The sequence below is a fragment of the Dreissena polymorpha genome, chromosome 1 (assembly GCF_020536995.1).
Source record: "Dreissena polymorpha isolate Duluth1 chromosome 1, UMN_Dpol_1.0, whole genome shotgun sequence".
NCBI lineage: Eukaryota > Metazoa > Mollusca > Bivalvia > Myida > Dreissenidae > Dreissena > Dreissena polymorpha.
Window position 1 is genome coordinate 59283075 of NC_068355.1, and position 17608 is coordinate 59300682.

The 17608-nt window shown below is 35.7% G+C and overlaps 1 long non-coding RNA gene across 1 annotated transcript; it reads left to right on the plus strand.

The window, feature by feature from the left end:
* The first annotated feature begins 1745 nt into the window (after positions 1–1745).
* LOC127867967 (uncharacterized) lies at positions 1746–3881 on the plus strand. Its single transcript, XR_008043824.1, has 3 exons — positions 1746–1801; positions 2468–2560; positions 3151–3881. It is a non-coding gene; the product is annotated as an uncharacterized LOC127867967 (long non-coding RNA).
* The last annotated feature ends 13727 nt before the right edge of the window (positions 3882–17608 follow it).

A 17608-nucleotide genomic window follows, 5' to 3' on the forward strand; every position in this document is an offset into this window, starting at 1 on the left:
AGTGATGAGAGGCAAAGGAAAAGATGGACGGAATATTTTGAAGAAATTCTCAACAGACCACCGCCGCAAACAGTTCCTGACATACCACCAGCAGAAGAACCCCTATGCATTAACACAAACCTACCGACCAAGGCAGAAATCATCAAAGCCATCAGGTCCCTGAAGAACGGCAAGGCACCAGGCCCTGACGGCATCCCCCCCCGATGGCCCTAAAGACAGATGCGACAGCAGCAGCAGATATGTTGCAACCCTTCCTGGCGAAGATATGGGAGCAGGAGAAAGTGCCAACTGACTGGAAGCTTGGGTACTTGGTAGAGCTTCCAAAGAAAGGTGACCTTTCTCAGTGCGAAAATCATGCTGCTGTCCATCCCCAGCAAGGTGCTGACCAGAATCATCATAGAGAGACTGATTGAGGCTTTAGACAAGTGGTTGAGAACAAAACAAGCAGGATTTAGACAAGACCGATCATGTACAGATCATATCGCCACTTTGCGAATCATCATAGAGCAATCCTTTGAATGGCAGTCTCCTTTGTACACGACCTTCGTTGACTTCGAAAAAGCGTTTGACAGTGTCGACAGGGATACCATCTGGTAGTTGATGCATCACTACGGAATCCCGCAAAAGATCATAAACATCATCCATCAGCTTTATGAGGACTCATCTTGCCAGGTCATCCACAATGGGAAGCTGACAGACCCTTCACAGTAAAGACAGGAGTGAGGCAAGGTTGTATGCTCTCGCCGACAATTTTCCTGATTGTCATAGACTGGAACATGAGAAGAACTACTGAGGGCAGCAACACTGGCATCCAGTGGACCTTTACCAAACACCTAGAGGACCTGGACTTTGTGGATGACATCGGCCTCCTTTCACACAAGCAACCGCATGCACAGTCTAAGCTAACGCGGCTAGCGGAAGAGGCAGAGAAGACTGGCCAGAGAATCAACACCAAGAAAAAAGAGCTGATGAGGATGAATAATCGACAACACCATCACCAACAAGATACAGACATTTGTCAATAAGTGCTTGCGCCACATTCTCAACATCAGGTGGCCTGAGAAGATTTCTAACACAGACCTATGGAACAGATCCAACCAGAATCCCGTCGGTCAGGACATCAAGAAAAAAAAATGGGAATGGATAGGTCACACACTTAGAAAACCAGTCGACAACGTCACAATGCAAGCACTAGACTGGAACCCACGGGGAATAAGGAAAGTGGGACGGCCCAAACAGTCGTGGAGAAGGTCAGTCGAGGGCGAAGCGAAGGACGCCGGGATGACATGGACCCAGCTTAAGAGAGCAGCCCAGAACAGAGTGCGTTGGTGTGGTGTTGTTGCAGCCCTATACTCCAATAGGAGTCTCACGGAATAAGTCAAGTTAGTCAAGAACTTACCATACAGGCAAAGCCAGAGGCTACGTTTGATTTCTATTAGTATAAATTATTGTATGGAGAAAATGTGCCTTTAGTGGTTATTGGCACACTTGGTGAGTTATTTGCACGAGGGCTTTAGCCCGAGTGCAAATAAACACCAAGCGTGCAAATAACCACTAAAAGCACACTTGCTCCATATAATGACCTGTTTATTGCATATTTTCACCGTGTCTATCTTGATTTTAAGGACATGTTGGACGTGTTGTTTTTTTAACAGTAAACTATTTGTTTAAATCATCGAACAAATGCAAAACGTATTTCGCATTGCGTGTTTATCGTGCATAATTGTAAACTTCGATAGAAATACACTAAACTAGTGTGGTTTAACATAAGTTTCGATAAAGAGATGGAATAATAAAAAATGTAAGTGCAACTCGTTTCAATTTCATTGCTATAAATATTGATTTAAAGTTGTGATTGAGGTAAGCGTGTCGTTTATATTAAATTATGATTTTATTTCGATATGAATTTTGATATACACGATATTAATTATTAATTTCAATATACACGACATATGTATACACATGATGAACATAATTATGCAATAAACAGGTCATTTTATGGAGAAAGTGCGCCTTTAGTGGTTATTGGCACACTTGGTGCTATGCAAATAACTCGCCAAGTGTGCCTATAACCACTAAAGGCACACTTTCTCCATATAATAATTTATACGTCCATTAGTGAGATGTCAGACTATGAAATGAATATTTGGAATAAAAACAAAAAGCAGTGTTCATTGTGAACTTGTTCTAAATATAAACGTTTACTGTATTTATCATAATTTAAAATATATAGTAATTGATATGCAACGTGAAAACGATTGGTAGAATGACCGTACACACAAATACATCATGCGCTAATCGTGAAAAAAAAACTTATTATTAAAATTCGTCGTCTGTAAAAACATGTCAAATCTCGTAAGAAAAAAAATGTAATACTTCGAAGCGCGCATAAGTTGTTAGCAAAATTCGATCCAATGCTGCAACAGGCTAAACATCGTAAATTATCTGATGCCACTTATTATCACAGAAGATGTGGCTCGCTATGCAACTCATCGATTGACTACCATGGACCTGAGCGACTGGCTACCTCGCAGAAAACATTATATCACCTCTCCACAAGGTACGCCTTAAGACTTTAGCTCCATTTATTGGCTGTGTTTTAAAGATGGGTGTTCCTTAAAACTATCGGTCTGAAGAGAAGTATAAATGGTCTTTTCTGTACAAAGTATTGTATTATCGGTTGCAGCTTCATTTGTCACTTTCGATGAAAGGTAATTTCGTTTTGTAGTACTTGAATTGTAAATATGTTCAGATAAATATTATTTTTGTATAACTATTAATAAATCTTCTGTGTATGAAAAACTACAGCACGCCTTTAAACAACAAAAATAATAATGTTGTTGTTTTTCGCCTCAAGGCAACTATTTACCAAAAATACAGTTGCATGGTATGCAAATGATGAATTGTGCATTTTAAATTAAAGCTATATTATAATTGACTGCTTACATGGTGTTTCTTTTGGTGTTGTTTAATTTAATGTTTATCATCTATACGTTTCGCATACGTTTTAAATTTATTATTAGTTTTTTAATTCCCTATTATTGTACACATACAGTGCATACTTTTAATCTAATTTCTTTGACTGAAATGAAAAACGTTCGTGGATTTTTTGTAACATCGGCATTATCGTATTTTTCATATTTTGTGCAGGGACAATGGCTAACATACAGGCAGATGTGACGACAATCGAAAACGAGACGCTTCCGCAAAACCTCACAAGCCATCTTAAGTCCGACGCCTGTATGGTTGGGTTAGAATTATTATTGGTTCCTGTGATAGAGGTTTTCGGAATAACCGGAAATGCCTTTTCTTTGGCTTTATTTTCTACAAAGCCTCTGAATAAACATACATCGAGTTTCCTTTTGGGATGCAGGAGCTTGTCGGACATAGGCTTCCTTTCAGTGCTTGTCTTTGTATGGGCGTCTGGAGTGTTCAACCTTCATCTCAGCCAGATTGACATAGTTTTCTAAACTGTTGTTTACCTGACCTACGTCTTTTTATGCTTGTCAGCATGGCTTGTTGCATTGTTCGCACTGGAAAACTTCATCCCGCTCACCACACCGTTCAGTGCGTAAAAGATATGCAAGATAGGGAATGCAAAAGGTATTACTTCTTGCATGACCATTGCGATTGTATTGTGCTACTCTTTCCCGTTTTGGACCGTTGGGCGGAACTGCGTACCAAAAGACAACTATCAAGGCCTTGTTACGACACTGGTTTACGTGGATTCCGCATTAACAATGTTCGTACCGTTTGCAATAATGACATTTGCTTGAATTGGCATGTTAATATCGTTCATTAAATCATGTGAGCGTCGCCGAAGACACACTTTTTCTTCAACGACAAGCAAAAATCCTATAAGGCATGCAATAATCATGATATTTATGTCGACTCTGACATTTGTTCTTCTCACCCTTCCGTCTAACGTCTCATGTATTAGTTTATTATATTTTCTTAAAATGGACGGAGCCCAGATTTCTTGAACGAAACCTGTCTTTCAGGCTATTTCGGTATTGACATACTACCTGTCACTTGCTATTTATTTCGTTATTTATTATGCATTCGGACGTAGGTTCAGGGCCAGTTTTAACGAAAACGTTTTACGGAAAAGGACTAGGAGACATGACAATACAGCGCTGAAGACAAATTGCACATCTCAAGCGTTGCTTCGGGAAACAACTTCAGTGTAATATAATGCCAAGTAAGCTAAAGACTTTTAGGTTCATTTTTGTAACGATGAATATTGACACTCAAACTAAGGAACAAGAAAAATTTAAGGAGCCAGTATATTTAACCAATTTATTTTGATTTATTATCTTGTTGAATTAACAAATAGTTTTTGTCTACTGACATACATGATAGTTTATTAACGACTCACCGTTGTACATAAAAGCACATTTGAACAGTACACAATGATTATATATATGTACAAAACCACTCTAAAAGAAGTACGCGAGAGACGATGGTTCTAAAAATTCTAAACGTGTTCAACGATTATATACATCATACAAACTTTCACATCTGTAAGAAATATATAAAATGTCATTAAATTAATTCGATTTAAAATGTGTTGTTTTTTGTAGATAAAAAATATATAAACACACATATACAAAAGACAATACAATTTGTACATTATGAACAGTTGTGTAGTTTTAAACTACAAGTTCTATTACTATTTGATACACGATTACTAAGTGCACACATTAAAAGGATAATATAAACATGTGGTTGTGTCGCTTCATTAAAACGTCAAGACAGATTTTGGAACTGGATTTAATGATCTGATCATTTAACAGCAAGCAGTTATACATGTATTGCTTACTTCATGTTTGTCCTGTTTTCTATCGTTTGTGTTGTCAACACTAAAATCTGTATGCTTGATGTAGGTGATGGAGATTAAGTTGTCTAATATACGTTTTGTATGATGTTTTTTGCTTAATATTTGCTCGTCATATGTAAATATTCTCAATAAATTGTGAACTGTTGTAATGTTTTTTAGTGATTTTTGTAAAATATGTGTATTGTATGCTGTTTGGTGCCGTTATAGTTGTTCATTATATATAAAAATTGTCAAAATATTGTGAAAGGTAATATTTATGTTTAAATGATTGTTGTAATGTTTGCGTATAGTATGTTGTTTAAGTTATATTTATTGATAACATGTTATGTATTATATATACAATACTATGAAATTGTGAATTGATGTTTCCAAATATTTGTTTTAAAATTGCCAAGACGTGACAATCGAAGGTGCTTAAATTTAACAATGTTCTTCGTACCTAGTTGGTGCGTGCTATATATAACTACTTTGGCGTCAAATCTGCCACTTTTCTAAACACATATCAGTGGCACGAAACTGATGTGGTTTGAAACCTCCATAATTTAGTTGCCTTTGAAGTTTCGGTTCACATTTTCTACTCAGAAAGGCTAACAAGAGGGCCAAGATGGCCCCAGTTCGCTCACCTGAGAGGAGTCGGTTCATTTAATCTTGACCAAACGTCAAACTTGACCTAGATATTGTCCAGACAAAAATCCTGGTCAAGTTTTATCATTATTGAACCAAAACTCTGGCGTATGGAGTGTTTTTGTTTTTGTAAGATTTTAATGGTGACCTATATTTTGAGTTGACCCCCTTACCAAACATCAAACTTTGCTTACAAAAATAAATATTTTGACCAAGATTCATAAAAATCTGAAACAAAATTGTGACATCTAGAGTGCTTAAAAGGATTTTGTATAATATATTGAAAATCCGGACAATCTAAGGGCAATAATTATGGCATTAATTATGTGATTTTGCTCATTATTAAACTTGACTGAGATCTTTCAGCAATTTTCATAAAGAATGCATGAGAAGTGTGAATGCTAGAGTGTTTACAAACCAAATGTGGACGAACGGACGGCGGACAAAGACCAATTCTAAAACCTCACCTGAGCAATCAGGTGAGCGTAAAAGTCTGTTTCACCGATCTGAGCCATTTTCCAACTTGTCCGAGTAATCAATAAAACCAATGTATTGACTAAGTTTCACGATGATAAGGCAAAAGATGAGACTTCTATTGTGTTCGATCACAAGGTTTCTCTCTAGTCACATAAGGAAAACTGCCCCACCCCCCCTGGCGGCCATGTTTTTGGACCGATCGGGACCATTTGCAAACTAATCTGAGATATATATATATATATATATATATATATATATATATATATATATATACATATATATATATATATATATATATATATATATATATATATATATATATATATATATAACCATTTTTCCAAGTTTCATGATGATTGGGCAAAAAATGTGACTTCTAGAGTGTTCACCAGCTTTCTTTACAATATAAATATAAGAAAACTGCCATCCCCCCCCTTTCGGCAGCCATGTTATTCAACTGACCGGAACCATTTTTTAACTCAACTCTCGTATCAAGGAAACAAATGTTCTGACCAAATTTCATGTAAATTGGGCCAAAAAATGTGTCTTCTAGAGTGTTCACATGTTTTTACTATATACATATAGAGAAAAATGCCCCGCCAACTGGCGGCCATGTTTTTTCACCCATCTGGACCATTTTCAAACTCGTCTGAGATATCAATAAAACCAATGTTTTGACCAACTTTCATGATGATTGGGCAAAAATTGTGACTTCTAGTGTGTTTGCAAGGTTTCTCTATAACCAAATAAGGACAAAAATGCCCACTGGCGGCCATATTTATCAACGGACCAGAACCACTTTTGAACTCAACCAACATATCATTAATACAAACATTTTGACAAAGTTACATGAAGATTGGGCATGAAATGTGACTTCTATAGTGTTTACAAGGTTTTTCTTTTTTTTACCTAGTGACCTAGTTTTTGACCCAGCATGACCCAGTTTCGAACTCGATCGAGATATCATTGGAACAAATGTTCTGACCAAGTTTCATGAAGATCGGACAAAAATGTGGCCTTTAGAGTGTTTACAAGGTATCTCTATAGCCAAATAAGGAAAACTGCCCCGCCCTCTGGCGGCCATGTTTTTCAACGGACCAGAACCACTTTTAATCCCAACCAGCATATCATTAAGACAAACATTTCTACAAAGTTACATGAAGATTGGGCATGAAATGAGACTTCTACAGTGTTTACGAGGTTTTTCTTTTGTTTGACCTAGTGACCTAGTTTTTGATCCGGCATGACCCAGTTTCGAACTCAACCAAGATATTATTGGGACAAAGCTTCTGACCAAGTTTCATGAATATTGGAAAAGAAATGTGCCCTCTAGAGTGTTTACGAACAAATGTTAACGGACGGACGGACAATGGACGGACGGACGGACGACGGACAAAGACCTGTCACAAAAGGTTACCTGAGCAATCAGGTGAGCTAAAAACATTAATAGTCAAAGGGGAGTTACTACTGTTAAACTCAAATGCAATATTTAGAAGAGTCGTCTCCCATGTTACATGACCTTAATTCATGATTGTTTACAAGCCTTTTTACTAAATAAATATAAGGAAAACTGCCCCGTCCCCCAGGCAACCATGTTTTTCAACGGACCGGAACCATTTTTGAACTTCACTCACGTATCTAGGAAACAAACATTCTGACCAAATTTCATGAAGATTGGACCACAAATGTGACTTCTAGAGTGTTCACATGTTTTCACTATATGCATACATGTATTGAGAAAAATGCCCCGCCCACTGTCGGCCATGTTTATTTTACCGATCTGGACAATTTTCTAACTCGCCCGAGATATCAATAAAACCAATGTTTTGACCAACTTTCATGATGATTGGGCAAAATTTGTGACGTCTAGAGTGTTTACAAGATTTCTCTATAGCCAAATAAGGAAAACTTCCCCGCCAACTGGCGGCCATGTTTTTCAACGGACCGGAACCACTTTTAAACTCAACCAATATATCACTAAGACAAACATTTTGACAAAGTTTCATGAAGATTGGGCATGAAATGTGACTTCTACAGTGTTTACCAGTTTGTTTGTTTTTACCTAGTGACCTAGTTTTTGACCCGGCACGACCCAGTTTCGAACTCGAACGAGATTTCATTGGGGCAAAGCTTCTGACCAAGTTTCATGAAGATCGGACAATAAAATTTGATCAAATTGCAAATCTTTACCTTGTTCAATCACCATTGCGAATCCTGATAATTTAAGATGCCACTTGCAGTAAGAATATCAAGAATCCTTTATCCAAGGTTTTGCAGCGACATTTGCAGTAACAATCGACCATAGAAGAAAGCCACACATAAATTATATGCGGTCCGCTTTCGCTCATTACAACTATATGAATTTTTTTTTCAAACAAGACGACGTTATACTTGCAATTGAGACTATACGTTTTGATATCGACAGACTGATTTTTCTTAATAGTAATGGAAAACATGTGGAAAAAGATCCAAACAGTCCAGCAAAAATAAACTCCATCAACATCAAGTTCTATGGTGCTTCTAAAATCTCTATATAAACCAGTAAACAAATATATGTAGCAATATTGTGTTCTATTGGCTGAAGCATCTATACTGCATCATGTGTATACCTCATTGCAATATTATTTTCGCCGTTGTTGCTTTACAATATATGTGTTTGGGTTTTGCGCCTTGCAAAGGAACTACTTGTAAGATAGACGTAAACTAGGAATCATTGTTCTGTCATATTAATTGAATATCAAAGGTAGCTATAAGTTATCAATAAACATTTGTATAAGTTTGATATAACGCATTTTAGTGATTATATACTTATATTTTGACTATTTTAAAGTTGTTCCAATCTTCCGCATACTATTTCTTAATTTTTGTTTATTTCTAAATAAAAAGAATGGTATATGTGCTATTTTGGAAAAAGTGGTGTGTTTAATTAATATTATATATGTCTGTTATCTTTATCTGTAAGTGTTCATTGGAAAGAGCTCAATCGACTAATTTAATCTGGTTTCAAACTATATACATTCGAATATAATACATATTAAACAATTACCTATCCACATCTGACACAAACAATCTCTTTTGTTTGAAATTGACTTTTCAATCTTCAGTAGAATACAAAATGACTATTCAGTAACCAGTGTTAGCTACTCGTGAGTAAATAATGTCGCGAACACAAAATCAGTTATTCAAACTGAGTGGATCATTTAATTGATGAGCAAATTGTTTAAAGCTTATCAACTGCTTCATGTCTGACGTCTATGATATAACTTGGGTTCTTCCTGTTTAAAACGTTCGTTTTGAAGCGTACTAGTTCTGGCTTCCATAACTTTAAATGTCGCTTTTTATGATTTTTGACTGGCGCGACTTTATAGTTATGGACCAACCCCATTAGGAAAGTCAACCAGAAATTCCCGAAAAGTTGACAGTTAACAAAGACCGGTCCAAAACAGCTTTTAAATGCAGTTGTTGGCCCAAATCAACCACTTGATTGCAAAGATTGACATTTTTCACATTTAACTGATATATTCTTTCACAAAAAACTATCTTAAACATTTAAAATGTATCTATTCTGCTCATACATATCGAGAAAAACAGCGATGTGACAGACTTTCTTGAAATGCGAATCTCCCGAGATTTCACGGTCATATGACGTTATTTCTATTTTTAGTAACAAACCATGTGCTCAAGTGTTTTCAAATTCAGAATGACATTTCCCGGTATTTTAATTATTCTGGCTTATTTTGTAAACAAATTGTAGTGTCAATACAAAGTCAAAGTAAATATTATATAAAACTACCTGATTCACAATGAAATCAGTCTTATAATCCACCAGACGTAAGTTGTTAATCACAAATAATAGATTTCAGAAAACGAAAGTAATGTTTACAATTTCAGCATAAAATGTCACGGTTTATCCGAAAGTATCCAAATGAAAACTCGTCACGTGACAAAGCAACAATGGCGTCAAAATTGTGAATTTCAGACTGATGAGAGTTATTTTCATCTAATGTAAGATGCATTTGAAACATCTGAACCTTAAAACATTCCTCGATGCAGTAATTTATATTCATTCACTAATATATGTAGAAATGTATCCAAGAAAATTAGCTTTCTTTGATTTATAGCGTGACATAAATATGTTACGACTCTGGTTGACTTTAGATACGGGGTTAGCTTCAGCGTACAGGTCTGTCAATACTATATAAACTGTACGCTGAAGTTTCTTTAGCTAGAAGCGTACAGACTGACAATTCTGTATTACGAACTTGGCCATGTGTATCTTGGTCGAAAATGAATTTTGAATCTTATGTGTATGCAAAAGAATATTTAAGGATACTAACAATTAAAACGATACATATAAGATGGATAAACAGTTAGGAAACGTCAATCTCACAATTAGTTCGAATACATCTTAGGTTTAAAATAAGTATTCTGTATTACGTATTATATTACAAACGATATATAGTCGGATTGTAAAATATTTCATTTGTTCAGATGTCTGTGTATTTTTTAAAAGAGAATATATTGTACTTCATAATATTGTGTAACCATATGCACGTTTTATTATGACCATGGCATTGATATGTGTGGAACATCTTTTGTATACTTTTGTGTACTCATGGGCATTTCTGCCCCGATGTATTTGGAAATAAATCCTAAATCTTTTAAAACGATTAACTATACTGAACATATATATATGGGATTTAATTAACGGCATGATCATGCATAGACAGAACCCTTATTGGAAATGATTAGATAGGTAAAATATGGAGTAAAGAATAAAAACAATAGAGAAGTAAACACAACTTTACTAAAGAATATTACAAAAGGTGAACAAACAATATATAAAGCCAAATTTCTCCGTCTCGCCCTTCTCTTTCTTAAATCATCTACATGAAAATAAAATGTATGGTAAGCTGGTATGGTTGAACATCTAATCAGAGATCCTGATGAACAGAGTTAACAAATACTTCAGGTCTAAGCATATCATATGCATTTTTGTATAAGGGTCCACATAGTTAGTAACCACTGATGGTACTGATAAATTATTTAGAAAAAGAGACTTATCCTAAGTGTGCGGAAACTGAGTGACAATCATTTTTTAACATATTTATTACGTTAAATGCAATATGGTGTCAGTAGGAAATGCGTTTGGGAATTGAACAACCGGACGCCAAAATTGTGAAACCAGTATGTTTTTTATTTTTAAAATATCCCAGGCCACATATGTTTTGCATGTGCAATATTTTAAATCAGCATGCAATCGACCCTATATGTACACAGAATTCAGAGATGCTATTAAGGAGTGACTACAAATCGAACTACGTCATTTATATACTGTCCTCCTTCAATATCATTTCATTCAAATTGCAGAACGTGGGTTGTCATCTAATATATTACTAACCTCCTCGTTTATAGCATATTAAAAAAAGAAATCAAGCCAGCCGTGCAGCTTGAAACACTGGCACAATATTAGCTTTTCAGTATTGGACAGATTAATGTGAAAGACAGTGGTGCACTGGATCCGATTTACAAAAGATATATACCGGTAAATTCGCTTTACCTAAAACACATTACCATGTACGTATAGAAGACTTGTTCAATGTATAATATGTATTATCAGATATATACAGTGTACTTATATCGTTCAAATACAGTCATGAATCGTTTTAAGTAACAATTGTGTATACTACCGTTTATGATCTTCAATTCTAAACAGAATATGTACCAATGTCCAGTTTGTGTAGTTATGTGTCTGTATTTCTTCTCGATCTTTGAAACATACCGCGAACGTGCTGCCTAAAGCGACTGTTCATCAACAAATAAATCAGGGGATTGGCAAAGTTGTTCGTAAAGTTCAAGCGAGAGAGTACAAAAATGAAGGTGTTCATGACGACGCCGACGTTGTGGTTTGATGCGTTGAGAATTGTTACCACGGTGAGAGGAGCTACTGTCGAGAACACAAACACCACGGAAACCAGGGCAAGGCACATTGTGGCTTTGATTGCAGCCCGTCGCATTCTAACGAAAGCGTTGTTTATGTTTTCTGTTGGTGCAACTCGTGTAGCATTACGGATCTTCGGAATAATGTTCAGGTAACATCTGCACGTTATTGCGTTGGATATTAGTATTATTAGCATGTAAACACCATAAACTATTGTTTGTAACTGAGCCTTTTGTTTGTCAAAGTAACAAAATCCAGACGGCGTGTTTTTGTTTAGAATTAATGAAGGCGAGCCTAGGACGATAGACAAAAATATCACAAATGCTCCGATTAATTGAGATATCCTTGCTGACATTGGTTCCCGATTGTTGATCATTACTGACCGACGGATGACGGCGATAACAGTGATCAAAATAGTCGAGGCCATGAAACATGCGTGCATAATCATGAAGTGAAAACTGCAGATCTTTGATGGCATGAAGTAATTCCAACGTTTCGTGATCATAAGAATAAAAGACGGTCCGCATACCACCAAGGAGCAAATGTCAGATACTGCGAGGTAGATTATCATCCAGTCTGTCGCTGTCGGCGTTTTTATTCGTCCATTAACAATGACGACGAGGATATTTCCCGGCAAACCCAGAAGCATAGCTAAAGCGATGTAAGCTGTCAAACCGTGCAAAAACGCATCCGGTGTCAAATTCAGCAACGGTGCCTCTAAGACCTTGTCATGAGCAGTTGTGTTTGCACCGTTGGTTATGTTTGTCCCATTTAACGTATCCATTCCGATCTTGATGGTCAAGTAATTTCGAAAATTTACAATAGCGGTGTAAGCTGTCTAATAATTTGTGTATGCGCTATTAATGTAACACCAAATAATGTACGGAATTAGTATACAAGTGAATGGAGTATCGCAAACTAGGAGCTTCGAGCACTTTCTCATCGAAAAACTAATTCACCGTCACATATATAGCATGATTCATAGCAATAGTGTTTCATCTATTGGCTAAAAATGTAAAGCAGCAAAAAGACAAATCTGATTGGTCACCAGTTCTTCAATCATTTTACGTTGTGTTCTAACACACTACTCGATGATCTTTCGATAAAAAGCCGTTAGCTGACAATGACGAGGATATTTTAAAACTTTACAATTTATATACGTGCAAGCATTGTTTAAAGACATGTTTTGTTTCCTTGTGAATAATTTAATGTACTCAAAGTGATAAAAATGGACAATCCAATGATAGTAAATATCAGTTTAAAAGTAAGGATTATTTGTGTAAAGAAAAAGGTAAAAAGATAACGAATTAAAAGCTTTGTCGACCTACCTCAGGATGCAGGTTCAACGGAGTTTACATCGGCTGGACGAAATGTAAACACACCGGTTAGAACTTTATTTTTACAAATTGCTCAAGTTATTGAAATGCATTTTCAACAATCATTTGTGCATAAAATACAGTTTTGCTTTCAGTTAGTGCCGATTTAAGATTGCCGATTTAAGATTTAAAGAATAAATCCACGAATACGTATGAAATTGGTGCCAAAATTATTACAGGTTGAGAAAACGATGTAAGCATAATCGTGAAAATGAATGCTGTACACATCGAATTACTAGCGAAGAGCACATGCTTATTAAATAATGTAATTGTGACGAATTTCATTTTTGGCATGTTTACATCCATTTAGGCTTCATTGTGAACCCCACAAAGTCACGTGATCCTGCACCCTGACATATACATACATTTCGGCTATGTTAGTTGTAAACCCATCTTTGTTTGCCTTTGTGCTTTCTTGTGAAAAAGTCTCAAGCTTACAATTAACGTGAATGTGTAGTGAACGTTTCATCAACGAATATGTACTGAACATAAAAAGGACATTCAGAATAACTATATTGATCATATAATTTATAATGCATAGGAGTAAAAGAGGTAATGCTTTGAAGTACCTCAACGTTATGAATTTTAATTTACCTTTATATAATTGGTTTAACAAATTTATCCGATGATAATGTTTGTAAAAATTGTATCAAAATCATAATAAAAAGTGTGTGTGTGTGTGTGTGTGTGTGTGTGTGTGTGTGTGTGTGTGTGGTGTGTGTGTGTGTGTGTGTGTGTGTGTGTGGTGTGTGTGTGTGTGTGTGTGTGTGTGTGTGTGTGTGTGTGTGTGTGTGTGTGTGTGTGTGTGTGGTTGTGTGTGTGTGTGTGTTGTGTGTGTGTGTGTGTGTGTGTGGTGTGTGTGTGTTGTGTGTGTGTGTGTGTGTGTGTGTGTGTGTGTGTGTGTGTGTGTGTGTGTGGTGTGTGTGGTGTGTGTGTGTGTGTGTGTGTGTGTGGTGTGTGTGTGTGTGTGATGTGTGTGTGTGTGTGTGTGTGTGTGTGTGTGTGTGTGTGGTGTGTGTGTGGTGTGTGTGTGTGTGTGTGGGTGTGTGTGTGTGTGTGTGGTGTGTGTGTGTGTGTGTGTGTGTGTGTGCGTGCGTGCGTGTATGTGTGCGGGTGTGTGTGCGGGTGTGTTTGTAAAACCTACCAACCGGGGAAAATCGTATGAATACACACCAACAAAGCGGGGAACACCGACCAACCGGGGAATTCCCCGGTTGGTTTTAGGTGAAAATCTGTAATCTACGTGTATGAAATACCAAACTGTCAATTTAAATTAGAAATCCAACGCCTTCCCCGATTAGCGGGTTTGTGGCATGCACAACATATACACAAATCTTGACCAAATGACAATCGAGTGTGTATCCAGGCTTATACAGTTCCCCGGTTGCGCTGTTTAAAAATCATACACTCGGTATTTATATCATTTAATGAAAGTAAGTTGGAAAAATGGAGTTTCGAGCGAACAAATGCATTAAACTAAGGTAAGTTTTTTAATTATGTTTACAACTTTCAATTACTATTAAAAAGCGTTTTTATGTAAACGTTATAGTAATACTGGAAGACGAATTCTAAAGATCGATTTATATAAATATCATTTGATTACAAAGCTTGTTTTACGGTACATATTTCACGAATATATTTTATAAATATACGTTAAACAAAGTAGAGCTCTAGGCAGTTTTTCGTTAAATATATATATATATATATATATATATATATATATATATATATATATATATATATCCTACTCACTCCGGCGTCGGCGTTAGCGTGAGCGTGAGCGTTGGAATGTTAAAGTTTGCGTACCACCTCAAATATTGTCTATGTCCATTGACATATTGCTTTTATATTTAGCATACTGCTTTACCAACATGACCCCAATCTATAAACAAGAGCAGACAACTGTAACAAGCATTTTGTAAGAATTATGGCCCCTTTTTCCACTTAAAATATGCATATTATTGATAAATCTTTGTTAAAGTTTACGTACCACCGCAAATACTTTATATGTCCCTTGACATATTGCTTTTATATGTTGCATACTTCTTTACCAACATAACCCCAATCGATAAACAAGAGCAGACAACTGTACCAAGCATTTTGAAAGAATTATGGCCCCTTTTTCACTTAGAATATGCATATTATTGATAAATCTTTATTAAAATTTGCGTACCACCTCAAATATTTTCTTTGTCCCTTGACATAAGGTTTATTTTGCATACTTCTTTACCAACATGACCCCAATCTATAAACAAGAGCAGACAACTGTAAAAAGCATTTTGTAAGAATTATGGTCCCTTTTTTCACTTAGAATAATCATATTATTGGTTATTCTATGTTAAAGTTTGCGTACCACCTTAAATATTTTCTTTGTCCCTTGACATATTGCTTTCATATTTTGCATACTTCTTTACCAACATGACCCCAATCTATAAACAAGAGCAGACTACTGTAAACAACATTTTGTAAGAATTATGGCCCCTTTTTCCACTTAGAATATGCATATTATTAATAATTCTTTGTTAAAGTTTGCGTACCACCTCAAATATTTTAATTGTCCCTTGACATGCTGCTTTCATATTTTGCATACTTCTTAACCAACATGACCTTAATCTATAAACAAGAGCAGACAGCTGTAACAAGCATTTTGTAAGAACTATGGCCCTTTTTCCACTTAGTAACTTGAGGGTACTGCACCTGGCAAGTTGAATTTTACCTTGACCTTTGACCTTGAATCTGAAGGTCAAATTAATAAATTTTGATTAAATTGCCATGTCTTCTTTATTTAGGATCAGATTTGATTTATACTTTGACAACACAACACTTACCTGATACTCCACAATGGACTTCACCCAAACCATCCCACACGCCCCACCCTAGAAATCCCCCCCCCAAAAAAATGTTTTTGTTTTTCTTATTTTTTTTAACATGTTAAAAAAAGCATTTTTTTTCTTAAGACCGTCCAACCATCCCACCCAAGCTATTGCTATCAAACTTGAAATACAATCTTATTAGTTTGTTTTATGTCTTTACAAATGCTCAATACATATGTTTTGTGGAAACCTAAACTCAGAATCGTCTATAATGTACCACTTCTTTAAAATATAAGCGATCAATATGTTTGGTTTAAACTTATTTATTACGACATAGTAACATATTCACAAGTTACATAAAATTGACATAGGATCAATATGTTTCAATTATGGTCCTCTTCCAGTTAGAACATGACTATAGTACCTTGACCTTATTGAATATGAACAATTTCCTCATGGTGGCTTACTTTATACTGTCAAGCACTTGAATAGTCGAGCGCGCTGTCTTCTGACAGCTCTTGTTGTTTTTCTCATCGACATTTCCATTTTAACATTTAGTAGCCAAAAGGGTCCAAGTCCCCTTGATCTCGCAAGAACGTACTGCCAGAATTACGTCAATGTCAATGATGTCATAGGTACAAATATTTTTGTATATGGTTATGTTTAAAGTCGTTTAGAAATTATAAAAGAACATCGTAGCCCCTTTCCATTAAAAAGAAGAAAACAAACATGGACTATTGGATTACTTAATACTGGGCAGAAGTATGGAAGTAGCATAAAAATTTATTGATTATTTATGAATAAAACACTATTGGCGCATATATCTATATATGACCAAAATGATTATTAATATAAAATGTCTACAAATATAAATATTTCAGGCGAAGGAGTCTTTGCCACTAAGCCTTTTAAAAAAGAAGACTTTCTTCTCGAATACAAAGGGGATCTGATAACACGAGTAAAACATGCACGGCAATTAGAAAAGGAGTATGAAAAGAAGGGTCAAGGCAGTTTCATTTACTTTTTTTTAAATACAGAGACAAATCTTGATGGTAACTACATATATCTTTACTTTGCACATCAAACGTTTAAATCACGCCATTAGAAGAAGAATTATCTTTAGTTTTTTCACCATAATAATTAAATATGGCATGCGCGTTATTTTAGTTTAAAGCACCAGAAGTGTGTATTTAAATGTCTTATTCAGCATTGACGCTACCAACGATATATTTCATGAGGGTCGAATGATAAATGATGCCGAAAATGGTGACGCAAAATAAATTGTGTAATGAAAATAGTTGAAGTCAACCAAACTCCCCATCTATGCACTTTCGCCGACAGAGACATTGCAATTGGCGAGGAACTCCGATATGATTATGGAGTACCAACACTTCCATGGAGAAAGGTACATTCTATTGTAAAGATGTCATCTGTGATGGATTTATCACTGATATTTATCACATTTTATATTAGCTTTAAATGTCTTTTGAATTATTATTTTTATAAATATAGCCAATCAGTTTTATGATTACATTCA